We start from the raw sequence: 23,211 nt of genomic DNA on the forward strand, positions 1-23,211 counted from the left end.
TTCTTCATAAGACATGTAAAGTGTTCTCTTCAGGCAGCATCCCTTTGCAGCTTTCAAGAACTGGGTCCAACATTTGGTTCCAGGACAGCCACCAAGGAGGGCAGAACTGGATCCCAAACCTCAGCAGCCAGCCATAGGACAGGTCCTAGGCGGAGTCACAGAGGATGAGGATGGGATCTAGACACAAGAAAGGACAGTGATGTCATGATGCAGTCAGACACAGAAGTGGCCTCGGGGGTTTCCCAAGTAAAGGGAGCACACACCCTTGTTTCCACGCCAGCACACCTTCCCTGTGTGTGTGTGTTTCCCTGTAGACAGCCTGCCTCAAAGCAATGGCGCCATCTTACAAGTGAGTCTAAGGGAAGACTTGTGGGAGCATCCTGGGAGAGAACCCAAGGACTGAGGGAGGAGGAACCTGGGCTTCTCTACGCAGTCCAGGCTGGCCTTGAAGTTGCCATCTTCATTCCTTGACCTCTGGGTGCTGAGGTCATAGGTGCAGGCCGTCACACCCAGGCTGTAGGTATAATTTCTAGAGGGACACGTCTTGTTATCTTTTTGTGTCTCTTCCTCTCATTGAGTTTGATGGAGCCTTAAAAGCACTAATCATGCATATATAATCCTACCTATATCATTTGGGAGGATGATAAGAACTTAGTAAGGATTTAAAAATTAATAGATAAATGAGTTTAGGGTCCCATATAGTTTAGGCAGGGAAAATTAACTCTGAGATCTTCAGCTTACTCCTCCCATGTAAATCTCTTACCCCATCACTGAAACAGCCAATGTGACCATTTGCTTGTTTTGGACTCTCCTTCCCCAGGTTTAATGTGATTAGAATGGAAAACACACACACTAGAGTTGAAATCTGAAGATGTGAGTTTGAATTCCAATCTTGACACTGACTTCAACGCTTTGACCAATCTAGAGGGAACTCATGCAAGTTGGATCAAAGGCTGTGGAGCCTACATGGACCTGGACTAGGCCCTTTGCTTGGTGAGACAGTTGTGTAGCTTGATCTGCTTGGAAGGCCCCCTGGTGGTAGGATCAGAATCCATCTCTGACGCATGAGTGGGCTTTTTGGAGCCCACTACCTATGATGGGACACCCCGTGCAGCCTTGAGGCAGGGGGAAAGGCTTAGACTTGCCTCTACTGAATGTGCCTCCACATGGGAGGCCTTGCCTTCTTGTGGGTGGGAGTGAGGGGCAAGTTGGGAGGGGAGGGTGGGAGGGGAGGGCGGGAGGAGGGAAGAGGGGGAACAAAAATTTTTTCTTAATAAAAAAAACTCTTAATTTAAAAAAAAAAAGAACAAGCCATTAAAAATGATTCGGTCCTCAGACTGCTTTGACTCCTCTGAACTGGGTAGCTCATGCCTGCAAGAGCATAGAATAGTAATACCTATGGAAGTTGACTATAACGTTAATAAAGTGCATCTGGGAATCACATTTGGATCAGAAGCCATGGAAATGACCTCTTTGTACCTTGGCTTCTGCACCGTGGGACCTGGCTGTGTGCATTTCTGACCTGCCTTCTGCGTGCTCCTCTCGGGGACATTCTGGAAGACTGCATCTTCCCAAAATGCCCCAGCAGTGCTCTGGTTCCATCTGTCCCTACGCAAACATGACAGTCCTCAACAAGAGGGGCAGCCATTTTCTGCTCCCCTGGTACCCAGGCAGGATTTGCAACCTTTTAAGAAAGATTCCCCAGGGGAGTTTATCTTCATCATTTCCAAAGCTAGGACAGAAAGGCAACATGCTTCTCCCTGACCCCAAGCCCTCCTCCCTTCTTCAGTATTCTCGCCCTCAGAACCCAGCTGCCATGTCGTGAGGATGCCCTACACCAATCACTGTGCCTGAGTGCACTGGCCTGCACCAGCCAGCTGGCGTCAGTTTCTAAGTACAGGAATGAAGGCCTTCAAGGGGCATCAGTCCAGACTCAGAGCTGCCCAAGGTAATGCCAATCGGAGCAGAATGAGCTGCTTTGCCAGTGCCCACTCAGAGCAAGCCTACAAGCAAAGTGAATGTTGCCTTTCCTCCTGAGCTGTGAATGTTTCTATAGATACAATGGAGAGGGGGGCTTCTTGAGTTCTCTCCCTCTAAAATCTAGGCAAGGCTGTGCTCACTGCTCTCCCCCTGACTGTCACTAGGTATGTCTTCCCATTTACCACTGAAGAGATACGGTCCTTACCTTAAAATCAAAACACGAACTCCCGAAAGCTTCAAGAAGACGTGGGAGAAATATCTCATGGGCAGATCCAGGTTAATGCCAGAAACCACTCATTTCTATCATTCTGCCTCATCTCACCCGCAAAACAGAGACCAGAAGCCAAGATTTACCCTAAACCTTGGTCAGGTTAGTGGCCTCTGACTTGGCAGTCCGAGCCAATAACAGGCTACAGCTAAAACCCCTCCTGCAGTCAGGGCATGTGACTACGTTTCTTTCCTGTTAAGTAATGAAATAAACTGTGGTATTTTATAAAACACACATTCCAGAGCTGAGGAAACAAAATGATTTCTGTCGGAGATCAACTTTGGTAAGCATGCTTAATTTATGTGTTTAGTCTGTCACCTGTGATGAAAATTAAGCTTCCTTTCATGGCCAGCACATTGTGTGGGGGAAAGAGGTTGGGAGCAAGCTCGGATTCTATTATTTAATCTCTGGTCTTCAGAACTCATAACGAAGATATAAAAGAGCGCACAATCAGGCCAGCTGTGAACTTACAAACGAAGAGAAGTGCTTGCTGGAATTCAATTAGCCTGATTTATTTTAGCTTGTTTTCCCTTACTTTTTACTGAATCCAGTCAAATGATTTGTGTATGTCATCACCATCTGTGAATGTGTCTTCATAGACTGAAATGAGTCGTCCAGGGGGAAAAGAGAGAGCCAGATGTTCACCAACATGACACAGCAGCTCAGTGAATCAAGTATGTGTGGAAAAGTACAAACTCCTCCAGGACAGCAATCCGCAAGCAAACTCTAGTCCTTTCCCTTTCAAATACTTCTTTACATACCCCCTGGGAGACCTCAGCGATAAGACTGAAGAACCCCGACATCGGAAGCTCTGTAGTTTGTAGGTACCTACCTGCTCTGAAGCCAGATTTTGCTAAAGAACCTAAGGAAGTTTGGACTCAGCTACTCATCATTTCTAGGACTCTAAATGCCCTACTATGTTAACCACAATTCTATCAATATAGAGATCCTAACATAGTTCATACAGAAAACAGTTACTTAGGCTCAACTTTGGAGGTTCTAGCCCACAGGTAGCTGGATGTATTGCTGGACCACACATCATGACAGGAACATGTGGTAACAGGGAAGAGCTCACTTCATGGTGAACCAGGGATGGACAGAGGAAAGAATTAAGCTGAGCAAAGAAGGAAACAGGCCATCATTTCACCAATAACTGTCCCAATAGCCTAAGGGCCTCAGCTCCATCTAGTAACATTCTTAGCACTGCGCTGCCAGCCAAGCTTTGACTATGGGGATTTTTAGGGAATACTTATCCAAATAACACCCTTCACTGAGATTTGTGGCCAAGGTTTCTAGAAATATGTATAAGGATGTAAATAAGGATGTAAAATAACCCCAAATATTAAGTTTATGTTAATCATAAACAAGTGAGAAGACTTTTGTGGGAACAATTACTGTCCTGCTAGCATGGAACAAAGGGAAGTCACCACATTTTTGACTACAGGCATATGATGTCTGTGCTATACATACCTGATGTACACATGTGCAGTGAGATATGTGTAAGTATGAACATGCATATGAGGTGTGTCCTATATGTGTGTGTAGTATGATATGCATATGTAATATGTGTCATGTGTGAGTATTTGCGTGCATGTGTCTGTGTGGTGTGTAAATGCTAGTATATGCCCATGACATATATGCTATACCTGTGTCTGTATATCAGTGAGATGCATGTATACTGTGTATGTGCTGTGTGTGTGGTATGAGTGCACATTATATGTATGTTGTAGGAGTATTTTGGATACATGTGTGATGTCTCAAACTGTTTAGCAGACTTAGAGAGACAGTGGGAAGAGAGACAGGCAGACAGAGAATATGTTCTAACAGGCTAATGCCATAGATATTGACTTAGAATCTTTAGCTTGAAATTTTTCTTCTTGTTCTTACAGAGACACTATAACATATGACACAGGCATGTTAAAAGTATATCTAAGGAAAAAACATTATGAATGTGAATAATAATGATATATCACAGTTGTACATGCATATTAAGACATGCTATAAACTATCTGTACATAGGAGCATGGATAGCTGCTATACAGAGACTGAATAAAAGTGTTAGGTTTGACAGAGGCCAAAATGCCAAGAGAAGATAAAATATTTCATGGAGCTCATGCATCTCAGAACATCTTAAGTCATGTAAATCCTCTCAGGAAAAATTCCCTGTCATCGTATTCTAATGAATTCCATATTCCTTATTCTCAAATGCTGAACCTGATTTTTCCTTCATCATTATATGATTTTAAAATTTGAACTATCTTTTTGATATTTTAGTTTTTGTTATTTAAAACAATTTTTAAATTTAAATATATTTTGAACATATTTTCCCCTCCCTCAAGTACTTCCAGACCCTCTCCTTTCCCTACCCACCTAACTCAAAGTTCTTTCTCAAAAAAAAAACCCAAAAACAAATAAAACCCAATATAAAACTCCTCAAACCAAGAAAACAAAATAAAACCCCTTAGAAAACAAAACAAACAAACAAACAAAAAACCCCACCAAAGTGTAACCAAATAAAGGCACACACAAAAAACCTGAGGAGTTCATGATATGTTGGTCAACGGTTCCTGAACCTGAGGCCTGTCCTGGAGTGGTTGATATGCCCAGTGTCACTCTATTAGAGAAAACTGGTTTTCCTTCTCTCAACAGATAGAAGGGACAGTTCAGTTGTTAATCTTTACCCTAGTGGCTAGGTTTTTCATTCATTCATATAATACAATATAAAATGATATAACATAATATAATAATATGATATGATAAAACACAAACTGTCACTTTGGAGTCAGACAAGACAAACCAAGAGAAGAAAAAGAGCCCGAGAGAAGGCACATAGTACAGGAATCAGAGACTCACTCCGGAAGCCATAATGTGCACACAGAGGACCTGGTAGAGACCTGTGTAGGCCCTGTGCATGATGCTTCAGTCTCCGGCAGTCCATATGAGATTTGTTCTTGTTGATTTAGAGGGCCTTGTCTTCTTCTTCTCCTTCCTCTTTGTCTCTTACACTCTTTCTGCCTCCTCTTTCTTTTTTTTGGACAAGATTTTTCTGTGTAACAGCCCTGGCTGTCGTGACTCTATAGACCAGGCTAGCCTCGAACTCACAAAGATCTGCTCACCTCTGCCTCCCGAGTGCTGGGATTAAAGGCGTGTGCCACCATGCCCAGCTAGTCATATTTGTCTTTCTGAGTCTAGGTTACCTCACTCAGGATGATTATTTTTCTAGTTCCATCCATTTGCCTGCAAATTTCATGATGTCATTTTTTTTTAAGATTTATTTATTTATTATGTATACAGTGTTCTGTCTGCACATATCCCTGCAGGCCAGAAGAGGGCACCAGATCTCATTACAGATGGTTGTGAGCCACCATGTGGTTGCTGGGAATTGAACTCAGGACCTATGGAAGAGCAGCCAGTGCTCTTAACCGCTGAGCCATCTCTCCAGCCCCGATGTCATTTTTTAACAGCCTAGTAACACTCCATTGTATAAATGTACCACATTTTCTTTGTCCATTCTTCTGTTGGGGGACATCTAGGTTGTTCCTAATTTCTGACTGCTATGAATAGAGCAGCAACGAACATGGTTAAGCAAGTGTCTCTGTGGTTGGATGAAGCATCCTTTGGTTATATGTCTAATCGGGGTATAGTTGGATCTTGGGGTAGATCATTCCCATCTTCCTGAGGAACCACAACACTTATTTCCACAGTGGCTGTACAAGTTTGCACTCCCATCAGCAATGGATGAGTGTTCCTCTTACTTCACATCCTCTCAAGCATGGGCTGCCACCCGTTCTGTTGATCTTAGCCATTCTGACAGGTCTAAGATAACTCTCAAGGTAGTTTTTATTTGTATTTCCCTGATGGCTAAGGATATTGAACATTTCTTTAAGAGTTTCTTAGCATTTGAGTTTCCTCTGTTGAGAATTCTCTGTTTAGATCTGTACCCCATTTTTAATTGGATTATTTGTTTTCTTGATGTCTGGTTTCTTGAGTTCTTTACCCACAATCACTTATCTTCCCAGATGAGGCAAGTCAAAAGCCAGTTCTTAGTGTCTTCAATGGCTGCTGTGAGTTGTAAGTGCCTAGCTAGCATCTGTAGGATGAATGAATGATTGGTTGAACAGATGATTACTCATCAGTGGTGTCTAAGGAAGGTGCTGTGGGCTTTTGTTCTTTGTTACCTCTTAAAACACTACTCTGGGTTGGGCATTTATCAAAACCAACTTGGCATCAGTGAGTGGGGCAGGATTCTATGTCCCATTGTGTTTTCCCAGTCTGACCAAGGAAATCCACTCCATCGTAAACAGCCACAGAAGGACATGTATGAGACATGAGGTACTTCTCCTTCAGGAAGACACCCAGTCCATTGAGATTGTAGAACCTGATTGAGCAAAGCAGTGTGCTAACCTGAATAGATATCTACACACTTGGGGACACTCCGGGGTAGCAATTCTTTTGGAAACTGTTATATTTGTGATATAATACAGATAACTATAAACTTGAAGATAAAAATCACTATTTGTTTCCCCCATTTTAGTAAGCTTTTTTTAAAAAAAAAGGTTTATTTTTATTCTTATTTATGTGTGAGTGTGTGTATGTGTGAGTGTATGCTCTGTGTACCAGGGTAAATCTGGGGGCTGGAGTTACAGGTGACTATAAACCAACTAGTATGGGTTCTGGTAACTGAACTCAGGTCCTCTGGAAGAATGGCAAGCACTCTTACATGCCGACCCATTTATCCTGCCTTTCAAACACTTTCCCCTTGACTGTCACTGACTTTCCTTTGACCCCCTCTGTAATCATTAGTAGAATCCACATAAAACTGTCCACTCTCTGTGTTTGGTTAACTGGCTGGGGTCCTTTTGCTCTACCCAGAAAGAGCTTCTAGGTAAGGGAGAGGAAACTCGGCAAATGCTGGTCGATGTTTGGCAGCGTTTATATCCCTTAGCTTTGGACAGGAGCAAGCAGCCACCGCTGACAAGGGAAGCAGCAGTAGGCAGCACCTTCTGAGGCTCTGGTTCTTGTGCGAGGCTAGGAAGACAGGGATACCACACGCCTTGGTAGTCTTGGTATTAGCCGATGTCAAAGCTCCCCAGTGGGCCTAGGAGTTAAGTTCCTCAACTCTTGACAACACCCAGTGTCACAGCTCCTACATCAATATGCCTAAGCTCCTCAGCCCAAAGGACAGGGAAGTTCTCTGTCACTCTTTCAAAACTCAAGACCTTCATTTTCTCTCCTCTACCACGGTATAGCTTTCGATCCCTCCTCCCTGCTCCATTTTGCTTCCTCTCTGCCCCTGCATTCCCTCTGAACTGCTCAGCTGCTGCTCCTCATCAGCACTGCTGCCCAGTTGCTCCCATCAGGAGGCGGCTACCAAAGTCCTTAGGCTGCTGTGGCTCCTTCTGCTGCCATCAGCCACCAGTATTTCTGCCCTGTCTCTTTGACAGCTGTCGGTGCAGCTGTTCAGCTCACTGCCCTGGTATCTCGGCCTGGCAGTCACTCATCTCTGCCTCCGCCACTTGTCAGGACCCCCATCCGTCCCCACGGATCCACCTCTGCTGCTCCCAAGGCCTGCCTCTGCCACTCACCGGGTCCCATGGCTCCCGCAGCTCCTCCTTCTTCGTAGTCATCAAAGCGACAGACCACACGGCCACTTCTTTTTGTCAGCCCACCACTACCATCACAGCTGTTGCTTCTGCTTCTTTCCTTATATAAGCAGCTCAGCAGTTCAAACAAAAAGGAAAGCCTCGAGAGAAGCTGTTTCTCGGGTCTGAGGCATCTGGGATCACATTTGGATCCGAAGCTGTAGAAGTGATCTTGTACCTTGGCTTCTGTAGCAGTGGGACCTGGCTGTGTGCACTTCCGACCTGCCTTCTGTGTGCTCCTCTCGGGGACATTTTGGAAGACTACAACTTCCCAAAATGCTCCAGCGGTGTTTTTGGTTCCATCTGTCCTTATGCAAACATGACAGTTCTCAACAGGAGGAGCGGTCATTTTCTGCTCCCCTGGAACGTAGACAGGATTGGCAACCCTTTAATAAAGATTCCCCAAGGGAAGTATTTTTCATGGTTTCTAAAGCTAGGATGGAAAGGTGACGTGTTTCTCTCCAACTCCAAGCACTATTTTCCCCTCAATATTCTTGCCCTCAGAACCCAGCTGCCATGTCGTGAGGATGTCCTACACCGGTAACTGTGCCTGAGTGCACTGGCCGGCACCAGCCAGCTGGCGTCAGTTTCTAAGTACAGGAATGGCGGTACTGGAGGTGTCTCCCAGCTGACTCCCAAGTGAGCAGAACAGCCTGCTTATGTAGTCAAAGAAGGATTGCTTGCACCAACCCAGCATAGCCTTCATGTAAATGAAGATTTGTGTTTACACCAATCACGGGTTGTCTCTTCCAGAGTTTCACCAACCCCTTTCATAAGGCATCAACGGGGTGCCTCCCCTCAGGCTGGAGTGTATTTGTAAGTTTATCTAAAGTCCACGGAGGCTTGCTAGAGCCAAAAGGACAGTGGAAACTGTTCAAACAGTCCTGGCAGAGGTCGTGCCTTCCTGAGCCACAACTGCCATGGAGTTTCCCCGGGGGCATCCAGGAAGTGTTCACACGGCTGGGCCAGCGTTGGCCTCAGGGTAGCCTACCCTTCCTGGTGAACTGGTTGACAGTCCTTTTGCTCAAGGCATCCAGGGAACAAGGGATATTCCAACAGCTGCCAATTAGCATGTCACATCACCCTGTCCCTCAACATCTTTGCTTATTGACCAGAAAGAGATCATCAGAAGGAATGTTTACAATAAGAACTTAAAACACTCACCTGCATCACCATAGTTATCTTAAAAGATTTTAGTAGTGTTTCAGCAGGGGAGTGCACAGAGAGGTAAGCCTTCCATGATTTAGCTCTATTGGCTCCTGGTAGCTCCTATTTTTCAAAGTCTTTGTCCCTTCTATTTACATATCTAGTGTTCTTTTGACATAAAGTTCTTAACCCAGTGGTTCTCAAGCTTCCTAATGCTATAACCCTTTAATACAGTTCCTCATGTTGTGGTGACCCCCAACTGTAAGATTACTTTTGTTGCTATTCCGTAACTATAATTTTGCTACTGTTGTGAATCATAATATAAATATCTATGTTTCCTGATGGTCTTAAGCAACCCCTGTGAAAGGGTCATTCAACCCCTAAAGGAGTCATGACCCACCAATTGAGAATCACTGTCTTAACCAATGCTATGGATCTAAAGTATTCTCTTAAAATGCACACATTGACTCTCAAGATGGCAAGAATTAGGAGATAGAACTGTAGAGAAGTAATTAAATTATGGAGGAGAAGCTCACCTGAATGAGATCCATCTCACCCATGCATACACAAAATTTAAAAAAAAGGAACAAAAATAATAATAAACCTATCTGCAATACAGGAAGGCAGCCTTCACCAGACACTGCATCTACCTACCACCAGCAGGTTGAACTCTCTAATCCCAACACTAAGAAATAAATGTCTACCCAAATTTCTCCTGTTTAACCAGCACAGGATATCAATAGGTAAAGGATTCGGGGGTCCTGAGCACTCTTGCCTAAATTTCTGTCCTCTGCCCAGCTCCTACTACCATGAGGTAAAGAAGCCCTAGAGCCTTGTGATCTGGCTGAAACTTGTGCAACCCCTTTGGCCTCTAGTGCCGACGGCAAGGTAACCCCCACTCAAACTTCTGCCACTGGCTGGTTCGTGGTGACATGTAAGGTGTCCCTGGTTCCTGAACGGCTCACTCACACTTCTTTAGTTTCCCTAGCTCTCACTGATGACACCTTAGTAGTCCTTAGATTATCAGCTCCAGGCTCACACTCATGCTCAACCAACTAACTCCAGATGTGCAAGTTCCAGGACAAAAACAATAAAAACAAAAGGAAAATCCAAGACAGGATGTCTTCTCCAAAAATTAGTAATCCCATAAAAGTGAGCCTCAATAAGACTGACCTGGAAGAACTTACAAGGAATTCCAAAGAATGATTATAACTGTTCAAACTCGAAGAAGACATGAGTAAACTCCAAGAGCACAAAACAGAGCCAAATGACCTAAGGAATGCGACTCAAGAAGAAACACAGAATTCAATAAAGAGCTAGAATTCTTCAAGAAAAGTCAAACTGAAATGATGCTGGAAATGAAGAACTCAGTAAATGATGTCAAAACCTCAGATAAAAGCCTCATCAATAATTCATATGGGTAACCAATTATCAGATCTGGAAGGCAAGGTAGAAATTGGATTACTCAGTAAAGGTCAATAATAAATCTATTAAAACCCAATAATGGAACATGGCAGAACTTTGGGATACCATGAAAAGATGTAACTTTAGATTATGGGCATAGAAGGAGAAGAATACAATACCAAAAGCATAGAAAATATTTTCAAGAAAACCATAAACGAAGTTGTTCAAACCTAGAGAAAGAGATGTATATACAGGTACAGAAGTCTTACAGAGCCCCAAATACACAGGACCATAAAATAAACTCCCCATGGTTTGAATAGGTATGGTCCCCCATGGACTCATGTGTTTGAATGCTTGGCCTATAGGCAGTGGCACTATTAGGAGGTGTGGTGGTGTTGGAGAAGGTTTGTCACTATGGGGGTGGGCTTTGAAGTCACATATATGCTCAGGATACATCAGTGTGGAACAGTTCATTTTCTGTTGCCTGCAGATCAAGACGTAGAACCCTCAGAGCCTTCTCCAGCACTATGTTCGCCTGCATGCCACCATGCTCTCCATGATGACAATGGACTAAACCTCTGAAACCATAAGCTAGCCCCAGTTAAATGTTTTCTTTTATAAAAGTTGTCATGGTCATGGTGTCTCTTCACAATAATGAAAACCCTAGCTAAGGCATATACTTAAAATGTTAAAAGAATGTACTGTATGTAGTCATGCACTTTGTATTAATATATTAGAAATCTACAGATCTGTTTTGTACTTTTTATACTGTTGGACACTTATAATCAAAACTTTTACTGTAGGGTATTGAATAAATTTAGTCTTATTAGAAAATTTTTAAAAATGTTAAAAGAAAAAACAAACCACAGACTAGAGAAAAGTCTTGAAACCAATGAGAGAACAGTCAAATCAGGTAAAGGCAGGTGCCTCATATTAACCTAATTATTCCATGGGAACTTTTAAAGCCAGAAGAGCCTGAAAGGTGTGTTCCAAGTTCTGAAAGATCACAACTGTGAACTGAGACTAGCATAACCAGCAAAATTATCTATTAAAATTAAAGGAGAGATAAAAAAAACTCTGGGATAAAAACAGAGTAATAGAGTTTATGACCACAAAACCATCTCTACAGAGGATTCTGGAAGGCAGTAATAGTTAAGTTTCAAGAGGAGAATAAATAAACCAAATGGTCACAGGGAATACATCACCAGGAAATTTCATCAAAAGAAAACAATAGAATCAGCACAATGACAGGAATTAATACACATCTTTTAATAATAACCCTGAATATCAATGGCCTTATTTACCCAATAAAAAGACACAGACTAGTCCACTGCATTAGAAATAAGGTCCATCTTTTTACTGCTTCCAGGAAATACACCTTACCATCAGTTGAGAAATACTACCTTAGTGTCAAAGAAATTCCAAGCAAATGGTTCTAGGAAACAAGCAGCCATAGCTAGTCTAATGTCTGATAATTAGACTGCAAACCACAACTCTCCAAAAGAGATAAAGAAGGTCTTTTCATATCTACCAAAAGGATATTATAATTCTCTATATAAAGCCACCAACACAGATGCTCTCAAATTTGTTCTTCCAAAATATTACTAGATGTAAAACTGCAGAAAAACCCCCAAACACAGTGCTAGTGGGCAGCTTCAATAGTTGTCTCTCACCCGTAGACAGGTCATTTGGACAAAAATGAAAGAGAGAAATGCCAGAGCTAAATTTCTGTAGAATATTATTTTAAGGTGTGTTGCTTTTTTTTTTTTTACATTGCATATGTTTAACTCTGTGAAGCTGTGGTACTGTGCCTGTCTAAAACACCTGGTGGTCTAATAAAGAACTGAATGGTGAACAGCAAGGCAGGAGAAAGGATAAGCAGGGTTGGCAGGCAGAGGGAATATATAGGAGAAATCTAGGAGAGGAAAAAGAAGGAGCCATAAGAAGAGGAGGACATCAGGGACCAGCCATGCAGCTATATAGCAAGCCAAAGAATAAGAAACAAAGAAAGGTATACAGGAATAGAGAATGATAAAAGATGACAAGAAACAAGCCAAGCTAAGGCTGGCATTTATAATTAAGAATAAGCCTCTGTGAGTGATTTATTTGGGAGCTGGGTGGTGGCCCCCCAAAAGAATAAAGAAAACAACAACAACACTAAATAACATCATAAATCAAATGAATCTAATCCTATGGTTAGTATTGACCTAATGGACAGATAATTCCAGCCAAACACTAAAGCATACATTCTTCTCAATAGCTCATGCAACAGTTCTTTAGAAATGACCACATATTAGAATACAAAGCAAGTCTCAACAAACATAGGAAAAAGAAAATACCAGTTTGTATTCTATATAAGCACAATGGAATAAAGATAGGTATCAGCAGTGCTAAAAACTACAGAAAATACATAAGCTCGTGGAGACTGACCCACACACAACTGAGTGATAATTTTGTCACTGAAGAAATAAGAAAGAAATTAAAAACTCCTGGAACTGAATGAAAATGAAACACAACATACCAAGACCACAGCAAGGTAGTCCTAAGATCAAAGTTTATTGTGCCTAGTGCTTACATAAAAAAAAACCTGAGCAATCTCAGATGAATAAGTTGATGATGGACCTTCAGGCCTCACAAAATCAAGAACAAACCAAACCCCAAATCAGCAGACAGGAAGAGCTAGATCATCAAAACAAGAGCAAAAAAACTTAATGAGATAGAAATAAAAGATAAAAAGAACCAGTGAAACTCAGAAAAGATAAACATGATTAACTAGTCCTTAGTCAAATTAACTGAAAGAGGGAGCAGGAAGACCCAAATTAACACAACTAGAAATAAAAGGGGATATTTTACAGATACCAGTGGAACTCAGGAAACCATCAGGACATACTTTAAAAATCTATATGTGCTGGATAGTTTTATGTCACCTTGATACAAGCTAAAGTCGTCTGAGAGGAGGAAACCTCAATTAAGAAAAGATCTAAGTAGCAGTGTGCTGTAGGTAAGCCTGTAGGGCATTTTCTTAGTAATTGATTGGGGAGGGCCCAGCCCATTGTGGGTGGTGCTTTCCCTAGGCTAGTGGTCCTGGGTTCTATAAGAAATCAAACTGAGCAAGCCATATTGAGGAAGCCAGTAAGCAGCAATTTTCCATGGCCTCTGCATCAGCTCCTGCCTCCACATTCTAGCCCAGTTTGAGTTCCTGTCCTATAGCTAGAATTTTCCTATGTCCCAGCCTGCCAGTGGTCAGGACAAATCTCTCTTACCTGCCAATCCTACAGCCGCTTGGACCCAAGTAAACACACAGAGGTTTATATTATTTACAAACTGTATGGCCATTTGTTCAAGCTTATTACTGACTAGCTCTTATACTTAAATTAACCCATAATTCTTATTTATGTTTAGCCACGTGGCTTGGTACCTTTTCCCAGTTCTGCCTTCACATCGTGCTTCTCATGGCAGCAGCTGGCAGCATCTCCTGACTCAGCCTTCCACCTCCCAGAATTCTCCTCTCCTTTTGTCCCATCTATACTATACTTTCTGCCTAGCTACCGGCCAATCAGCATTTTATTTATCTATCAATCATAGCAACACATTCACTACATACAGATATCCCAGAACTTCCCTTTTTTTTTTTAAAAAAAAATGTTTTAACTTTAACATAGTAAAATTACGTATAACAAAACAATTATCAAGCAAGAATTATAGTTATAATATCTAGTCTGTTTGTATTTGGCAAAATTAAAGAAGATATCCTATCTATCCTATATTTGTGAGTCTAAGGTTTCATATCTAACTTATCTTTTATCATAACTAAGAAAATTATAACTATCTAGTCTTCAACTATATCAAAGACCTCAGAAGGATATATTACCTGAGAAACGGGAGAAGGATACAAGCAACTTTTGGGAGTCTTGCGAGAGTAGACAGAGACAGCTGGCAGCCTGGACAGTCATCCAAATTTCCTCTGTAAAGTTGGGGCATCTGTCTTTAGCCCACAGGCCAAGAGTCTCTCAGTCACTTTTCTCTGTGTCCCGTAGAGTGTCTGGCAATTTCCTCTGTGAAGCAGGATCCTAAAGGATCATTTTGCCAAGCAAAGTTCAGTGGTCACCTTCCTATGGGTCCCACATGTCCAGTTGATCAAGCAATCCAGGCAAGAACAGTTTCTTGCCCAAATGGCTACTTTTGCCAAGAAGAAGATAAACTCCATATGGAGTGTCTTTGATGCCCATCCTCCTCTCTGAAGTAAATCGGTGCTGCCAGGAGCAGATGTGTCTCACTGTCCAGAAAGTCTAAATTTTTAAACCATTCTAAATGCCATATTCTGTAGGTCTTTGAAGTGTTTGAAGATTACCTAACTCTAGCTGCACTGTCCTGACTTCCTTCAATGATGAATATGGGAGTGTAAACCAAATAAACCCCTTCCTCTTCAAGTGACTTTGGTCATGGTGTTTTGTAGCAGCAGTAGAAACCCTAACTAAGACATTATAATCCACTAAATTTTAAAATCTAAACATGCAACCTACCCAAAATAAACCAAGATCAAATAAATAATTTAAGCAGTTCCATAACCAGCAAAAAGATTGACAGTGATTTAAACTCTCCCAATTTAAAAAGGCCTAGGACCAGATGGATTTACTGCAGAATTCTCTAGAACTTCAAAGAACCAGCATCAATACTACTCAAATTGTTCCACGAAAACAGAAAAAGAAGGAAGGCTGCCAGAATCTTTGTACCAAGGCAATGTTACCCCGATAGCAAAACCAAATAGAGAGAGAGAGAAAATCCCAGCTCAATCTCCCTGATGAGCATAGATACAAAAGTCCTCAGTATCTCCTTGGATGACTACAGTGAAACATTGTTTTGCAGATTTAACAGGGCACTTGCACATACGAATTCACAGTGATTGTGACAGCATGTGCAAACCCCGTGCAAGATCAAGCCAGACCATCCCAGCATGGAGGGAAGAGCTGCTTATGAAATGCTAGCTAAAATGCCTTTGATGAATACTGGGGTAGGGAGAGTCAGTGTTCTGCAGAACATTGGAAGCTACCTATGCTCCAGTAGATGGTCCTAAACCCATGCATATACAGACAGCATTAAAGAGACTTAAGTAGCATTAAGTGGATTTTAAAAGAAAAATAAAAAAAAATACAGAGCACATGAACTTCAGAGGGTGTAGCTGAAAGTTTTCCTGCGCCCACCCAGCTCCCACATCCTCATGGTCCTGCAGCTGCTCAGAACCAAATGAATACACAGAGGCTTATATTAATTAAACGGCTCAGTCATTAGCTCAGGCTTAGTACTAACTAGCTCTTACACTTAAACTCAGCCCATTTCTGTTAATCTAAATGTTGCCACATGTTCCGTGGCTTTACCTGTGTGTCATTACATGTTGCTCTCTGGATGGCAGGCTGGCATCTCCTGACTCAGCCTTCCCAGAATTCTCCTTGTCTGCTTATCCTGCCTATACATCCTGCCTGGCTACTGGTCAATCAGCGTTTTATTAAACCAGTGTACAAAAGCATTATCCCACAGTAGGAGGGGAAAATAGTGGTGGAGATAGGGGAAGAATCAAAGGGAGGGAGTGGAGAGTGGATTAGATCAAAACACATTATATTCATGTGTGAAATACTCTCAAACACGAAAAGGAGAAAAAGAAATCAAACAGGAAAAACTTATACCTTAAAATGTGCCAGGGGCATGATAGTGCCAGGAAGGTTATGGAGACAGTCAATTGCTTTGAGGCTGGATTTGAGGCCTGCTCCATAGGAAAAGATTCTGGCCTAGAACTATAAACCTGGCCAAAAGTCCATGGCTTTGGAGGTCACAGCCCCCTAGGGAGGAACCTGCTGCTGTTATTTTTCTATACAATGTGTTGTCAAACTGCTTTCTGAATATTTATATACCATGGAATTCCCACTAAAATCAGGAACAAGACAAGGATGTCCACCCTACCCACTACTATTCAATATATTGATTGAAATCTTAGGTAGAGTGATAAGACAAGAGAAGCAAATAAAAAAGTCTTAGAGCTGATAATTTCAGCAAAGTTGCAGGCTAGCTAGAAAATAACATTAACTTAGATGTCCATCAGCTGATGAATGGATAAGAAAAAATGTGGCTCCATATACACAATGGAAAGAAAAAAGGAATTATGAACTTCACAGAAAAATGGGTAGAAGTAGAAAAATTATACTGAGTGAGCTAACCCAGACCTAGAGAGTAAGTGCTATGTGTCTTTTTCTCCATATGTGGATCCTAGCTTCATATTTTTTTTGAGTGTTTAACATGAGACACAAGTGGAAACCAGGAAACCAGATAAGAGTTGTATGGGTCATGTTAAGGGAGGGGGAAATAATAGACTATAGGCAAAGCAAAAGTAATGAGATGGAATACTGGCGGTGGAAATGCTTGAAGGAGGTGGGGAGTATGGAGGACATCAGAAGAGGAGATAGGGAAGGCTAACCCAAACAAAGGGTTTATGAAAAACTATATGGAGGCCTACAATCTCCCAACCCAACTAAAAACTATGTGGAGGAACAGTAGAACCTTTGTAAACTAAAGAAGAGCAATAGTAAGGGTTAAAGGATGGGGAAGTGTTTGGAGGAGATGGTGTGGTAGAGTGAGAGTTAACCAAAGTTAACCTTAGTAGTCTTAGGGAAGTTCACTAGGTAGAAAACTAATTTCAAAACACAACTTGAAAAACTAAGAGTTCAAACAGATTGCCCTACATGAGCAGACAATGTCCTACCTAGAAAACGGGTTATTAAGTGCAAATTGCAATATAAGGCATGAGACCCCCCCCCCATGAATTAGGGCTTTGGCTTCAGGACATTGAGAAATTAATCTTGAACTGCTACACAGGCTGATGGGGGACAAAAGACACCACTGGTCTTAGCCCATGCTGGGCCCTGCATGCTGCAGTACTGACCTTAATGTGTCACTGGAGCAGAAGCAACACAGCTCTATGGTGGTTTGAATGATACATACTGCAAAAGTTAGGGGCATTTATACTTGGTCCCAGTTGGTGGCTGTTTAGGAAGGTTTGGAGGTATAGCCTTGCTGGAAAAAGTGTGTCCCTGAGGAAAGGCTTTGAGGGTCCATAAGACTTGTGCCACTCCCAGTGGGTTCTCTGCCTCTTGCTTCTGTTTTGTGATGGGAGCTTTCAGCTATTCCTGCCACCATGGTGATGTATTTCTATCCTTCCATCCCCCTTGGGGGGGGGGGTGACCGTAAACTCCAAATAAATCTTCCCTCTGTAAGCTTCCTTGGTAAGGAAGAAAATAAACTAATACAAACTATAAAACTAACAAACAAATAACCTGATTTTGATTGGATTTGAACCTGCTCCATGGGAGGAAAAATCATGCCTGAATATGTGAACCTGATCAAAAGAGCCTGAATGAGTAGGTCCTAGGTCCTAGGGAGAACTGCTATAACACACACACACACACACACACACACACACACACACACACACACACACTCCTTGTCCAGGAAAGCTTCTTTATGAAGTGGGCATCAGTCAATGAAGAGATGCATTACTGGTCAGTGTGATGAGAATAAGAAACTACATGCCCAGCCCTAAACAGGACATCTATATTAACCCCATCACCTGCCAACATTCAGGGAGCATCATGGAAGAGCCAAGGAAAAGAATGTAAGCATTGACAGATGTGGAGGGGCGCTCTGGGGTACTGTCTTCTGGGCATGACATGGCTATGGCAACCATAAACTCACAGGGGCTGTAGTTAGTAGTTACCTACACAAGACCTGCACTTTTTCACACCAGCCAAAATTACAGCATATACACCTTATTGGGGAGCTACTGGATGTAGAAAATTGTCGGAGGAAGGAGATCTTGGTTTGTTTTTTGTTTTTGATTTTTGTTTATTTATTTGGATGTGGCCACTAGTAGGATGTATGAAATTCTCAAAAATTAAAACAAGCTTTTAAGATTTGTAAAGTATTTGAATTTCCCTTTGGATGTAGAGCATCATTTGATTCTCAAATCTCTAAATATATGTAATTAGTTTTAGAATTAATCTGTTCTCTTAGGGCTATAAGCCATAATCTATAGCAATAATTGCTTTGTAAAATATATAATCAATAATTTATACATTTTTGTGATATGTGTCTTTTTATTTTTGATTCATAGGTATCTTTTGTATATTTTGAAAATGTACTCATATCCCATGTGACTTGCAGAATTTTCTCCAAAGTTTCAGAATGTCTTTTCATTTTTTCTAACCTACTCTGACTTGCATATATTTTAATAATAAAGTACAAAACATCTATATTTCTTTGAAAAAAAAAAAGGAAAAGAAAGAAATGCCTGTTGCTTAGCCACCCAGTCTGGAGTAGTTGGTTAGAGCACTTGGCGCTAAGACAACCATCCTTGCCTTGCCAGACCACAGGAGCTATCCAAATAAGCCCGTTTAAGAAGCCAGACTGCCATTCAGAGACATTCTTGTTGTTTGTATGCCGTGTTGAGTCTCAGTACCGTGAGACTGCCTGATACAAGATGAAATCATTCTTGTCTGACCCAGACAAACCTGGAGCTGGGACATAATGAAAGAGGGGGGAGGGATATCCTGCCTGCCTGCCTGCCTGAGATAAATACAGCTTCAAGGACTTTTTAAAGACACACAAGAGATTCCTCCTCATCCTATATGCATCCCATGAACATATACACAGATTCCTGTAGCAGAGTTATCTTCAACCTTCTTGAAGACTGCGACAATCCAGACAGCATAGTCTACACAGAGGACTCCTCCAGCAACTGCATCTCCACCAATCAGTAGACACCAATCTCACGTCTCCACCAATGAGCTGACACCAAGCCCCACACCTCCACCAATGAGCTGACACCAAGCCCCACACCTCCACCAATGAGCTGACACCAAGCCCCACACCTCCACCAATGAGCTGACACCAAGCCCCACACCTCCACCAATAGCTGACACTGGATCTTCCATCAATGAGGCTGCACAGATCCTGCCCCAGTCCTTCGAGACCAACGAACTCTGGGTTCAAGCCATTTATGTCTCCTCTCTTGACTTCAATGCCTCACTTCCGCCTCTTTGAAAACTCCCTGCTTTTCTATGGCAAGTCTTGAGGAGATCGGCTGTTGCCAGGTCAGAATCATTCTTCTTTAGGGAAAATCCCTCTCAGCTCCTCCTCCCCTCTCACCTCCTCCTCCCCTCCCCACCTCCTCCTCCCCTCCCCACCTCCTCCTCCCCTCCCCACCTCCTCCCCCCCTCCCCACCTCCTCCCCCCCTCCCCACCTCCTCCCCCCCTCCCCACCTCCTCCTCCCCTCCCCACCTCCTCCTCCCCTCCCCACCTCCTCCTCCCCTCCCCACCTCCTCCCCCCCTCCCCACCTCCTCCCCCCCTCCCCACCTCCTCCTCCCCTCCCCACCTCCTCCTCCCCTCCCCACCTCCTCCTCCCCTCCCCACCTCCTCCTCCCCTCCCCACCTCCTCCTCCCCTCCCCACCTCCTCCCGGTCTCTCTCTAGTTCACAGTAGTGATGAATTTTATACTTTACACATGAAGAAGAATCACTAGAATAATCATCTCTGAGCCTGTGCTGGCTAGAGTCATGTCGGCTTGACACAAGGTAGAGTGATTTTAGGCGAGGGAACCTTAATTAAGCAAATGTCCCCACCAGATTGGCATGTGGGCAAGCCCATGGCACACTTTCTTGATTGATGCGGGAGTGCCCAGGTCATTATGTGTGGTGTCCTGGATAGTATAAAAAAAACCAAAAAAAAAAAAAAAGACAGAGCCTCGAGTGAGCCATAGGGAGAAAACCAGTAAATAGCACTCCCCTGCAGCCTCTGTATCAATTCTTGCCTCCATGTTCCTGCCCTGCTTGAATTCCTGTCCTGACCTTCTGCTGTCCTGAGAGTAGTAAAAGCTGAAATAAACCTTTCCCTTCCCAAGTTGTTCCTGGCCATAGTGTTTGATCACAGCATAGAACCGCTACCTAAGACAATCCCCATAAGGTAAATCCCATTGTTGTTAGTGCCGTTCAACAATTTTGTTTTTAGTAGACAGCTCCCATTTGTCATCTTACAGCAAATGTCTTTGGGTTCCCAGTGTTACCTCAAGCATAAAAGAGACACTAATTTTCAGAGCAAATTGATGAAGGACCTTATCAACCCCATCCTAAAAGAACAAGTTATCCATCTTTCAGAAAGCCCCCCTGAGGTGGCCTGACTCCCCAAGTGCTGTGGCTGCTGAATCTCAGGACTCAGATGAGACATTTCATTGGAACCTTCTATTTGCCACTTCTAGAATGCCTCAAGGTTCTAAACTGTCACATTTTATCCCATCTTAATTGTTAAATATATTGAAACGCCACACCTTTTGAAGGGAAATAAACAAACAACATCTCTGCCTCCTGAAAAGCTCAAGTACTCTGTGTGTGCATGTTCATGTGTGTACAGGTCCACATGCACATGTGTCCAACTGTGTATGCATGTGTGTGCACGTGCATGGGAAGGCCAGACCCCGCCACACTTGGTTATTCCTCGAGGGCTATCAATTTCTTTTTTTTTTTTTTTTTAATTTGGAGACAAGGCCTGCAGCTCACCGAGTAAGCTACACTGACTAGTGTGCAAGCCCCAGGGATCCACCACCTTCCACCTCCCCAGCACTGGGTGCACCACACCTAGCTTTTTTGAACGTGGATTTTGAAGCTTGAGCTCGGTTCTTCTTGGTTGCAATCGAAACACTTTACTGTAAGCTATCTGCCCACACTGGGAACGTACATTTTCGTCTGACTCTTTAGGTGGGTCTGTGTCCCTCCCCTACTGCTCAGCCAGTGACACAATCTGAAAGCTTTTAGGATTCTGTTTAGGATACCTTTGTTGGTTTGACCTCTCTGCGGAAGACAAAAGAAAAGACTCTGTCCCCAAGAGTCTTCAACTTTGACACCTGGACAAAATACTCTCTATGACAATTCCCTTCTTGTCTCTAAATACAGAAAAGTCACATGATGTTGAATCCAGGTGTGGGTGCAGATCACCACCACTTTCTGAAAGCCTGGTGTTGGATCCCACCCTCCTAGCCATAACCAGTAGCTGAGCATGTTATCTACTAGAAGCATAATCCTCAGCTTCCCTCCACTCTCCCTTTCCCCTCCACTCTCCCTTTTACTGACACTGACACCAAGAAGCACACTCCGAGGTAAAGAACTGTCTCCTTCACCAGATGGCTGCTCCGTGACTGTGGGGGCCGGTCAAAGAGACCTGGATCAATTTAGAAGCTTTTTGTCTCCTGCAACTCTCAGCCACCTGAAAAATGGCAGGTGGTGGAGTCCACCCAGCACCGGTAAACAGCAGGCTGTATTCCAGGCCCAAACTGCCACTTGATAGCTGTGACAGAGGTTAGCCTCTTCCACCACAGGGGACATTTGTGGGATGAGGCTGACATCTTTTCAAAGCACCAGAAGGCTTCCGATTGGCCAGGGCTTAGCTGACCAACTCTGCTTCTAGTGGATGCACAGCTGTCTAAATGGAGTAGGGGAAATTATAGGGCAGAGGCAACAGCTGGCTAAAAAGGAAATAGGAGAGCTCAGTCCTCTCTGCACAGTGCTGACACCCTCGCAGTCCCAGGTAGGAAGAGCACGGATTCACAGTGGAAAGGACGCCCACTATTAGCCCCACCAGAGGATAGTTACTGATGGCTGAGTATGCTGGACATCCACAAGGAGGGCGGTCCCCTTACACCTTGCAGTTTTAACTCCCCATTAGAACCTGCTTCATGGAATATTACGTTCAGCCACAGGAACTTTGAAATATCCAAGTTCTGCTTTCACTGAGGAGCTCCTACCTGGTTTTATGTCCCCCTTATAATTTCCAACACTGGCTTTCAGGGCTGTCCAGTGGGGTGTCCCATTCTGCCATCCGGCTTCCCAGGGTGTTAATGTCAGAAAAACTGTAGAACATTTTAAAAATAGAAAAAAAATCAACATTTGGTCCTATAAATTACCTGTGAAAATTAATTCCCTTGTATGACAGCATTCCTTGAATGACATTAGTCAGAATGTCTGTTGAGATCACCTGGCACTTTCATGGCCTTTACTTATTGTCATGCTTAGACACACTGAGAACTCCCAGGGGACAACAGGTAATGGGTGCTGGAAGAGGGCTGTGCTTCAGTCTTGCTCCTCTGACCACTGAGGTCAGGGCTTCAGATCAAACCCAGACTCTGTCTGAAGGATGGCAGGATGGACTTCATACTGTCAGGTACTCACCAGGCCTTACCCACGAGCTCAAAGCAGCTGAACCACGAGGGTCAGAGAGTCCAGCCAGTTCTCTAAAAGCAAGAGGCTGGAGGCTGGTCGGAAGGTGGCCAGAGTTATAATACTAGTGTTTGAGATGTTTGTGTGGGTGACTCATTCTTTTCCTTTCAGATACGCCAAAAAGAACTTGACCACTAGGAAAGCCGGGCCATTCCATATAAAGTCTGAGATGATTACCAGTATCCCCAAGTGAGAGAGAACAAAGAAGAAGCTAAGCAAGGTCACACCAAAGGACATAGAGATTGCCAGAAAAACATTCAGTACATAAGAGCTGGGCTGGCCTCCTAGGGGATGCTTGAATTGGACTTCTGCTTTATTCAATGTGTAACTGAGATGAGAGTCAAGTAGCAGATATCTTCATGTCCATTGAAGCTTTATGCATATCACGGGGTCATAGGTCATGACAGACAGACAGCAAAGGAGATCGTAAGATCTAACAGGACCTGGGAGAGTCTCCCCCA

General features: G+C 43.1%; 1 long non-coding RNA gene across 1 annotated transcript; it reads left to right on the forward strand.

Annotated features, from left to right (window-relative positions):
- Positions 1–241: 241 nt before the first annotated feature.
- LOC131919998 (uncharacterized) lies at positions 242–23,009 on the forward strand. Its single transcript, XR_009381484.1, has 3 exons — positions 242–349; positions 821–993; positions 22,862–23,009. It is a non-coding gene; the product is annotated as an uncharacterized LOC131919998 (long non-coding RNA).
- The last annotated feature ends 202 nt before the right edge of the window (positions 23,010–23,211 follow it).

The sequence above is a fragment of the Peromyscus eremicus genome, chromosome 9 (genome assembly GCF_949786415.1).
Source record: "Peromyscus eremicus chromosome 9, PerEre_H2_v1, whole genome shotgun sequence".
Lineage (NCBI taxonomy): Eukaryota > Metazoa > Chordata > Mammalia > Rodentia > Cricetidae > Peromyscus > Peromyscus eremicus.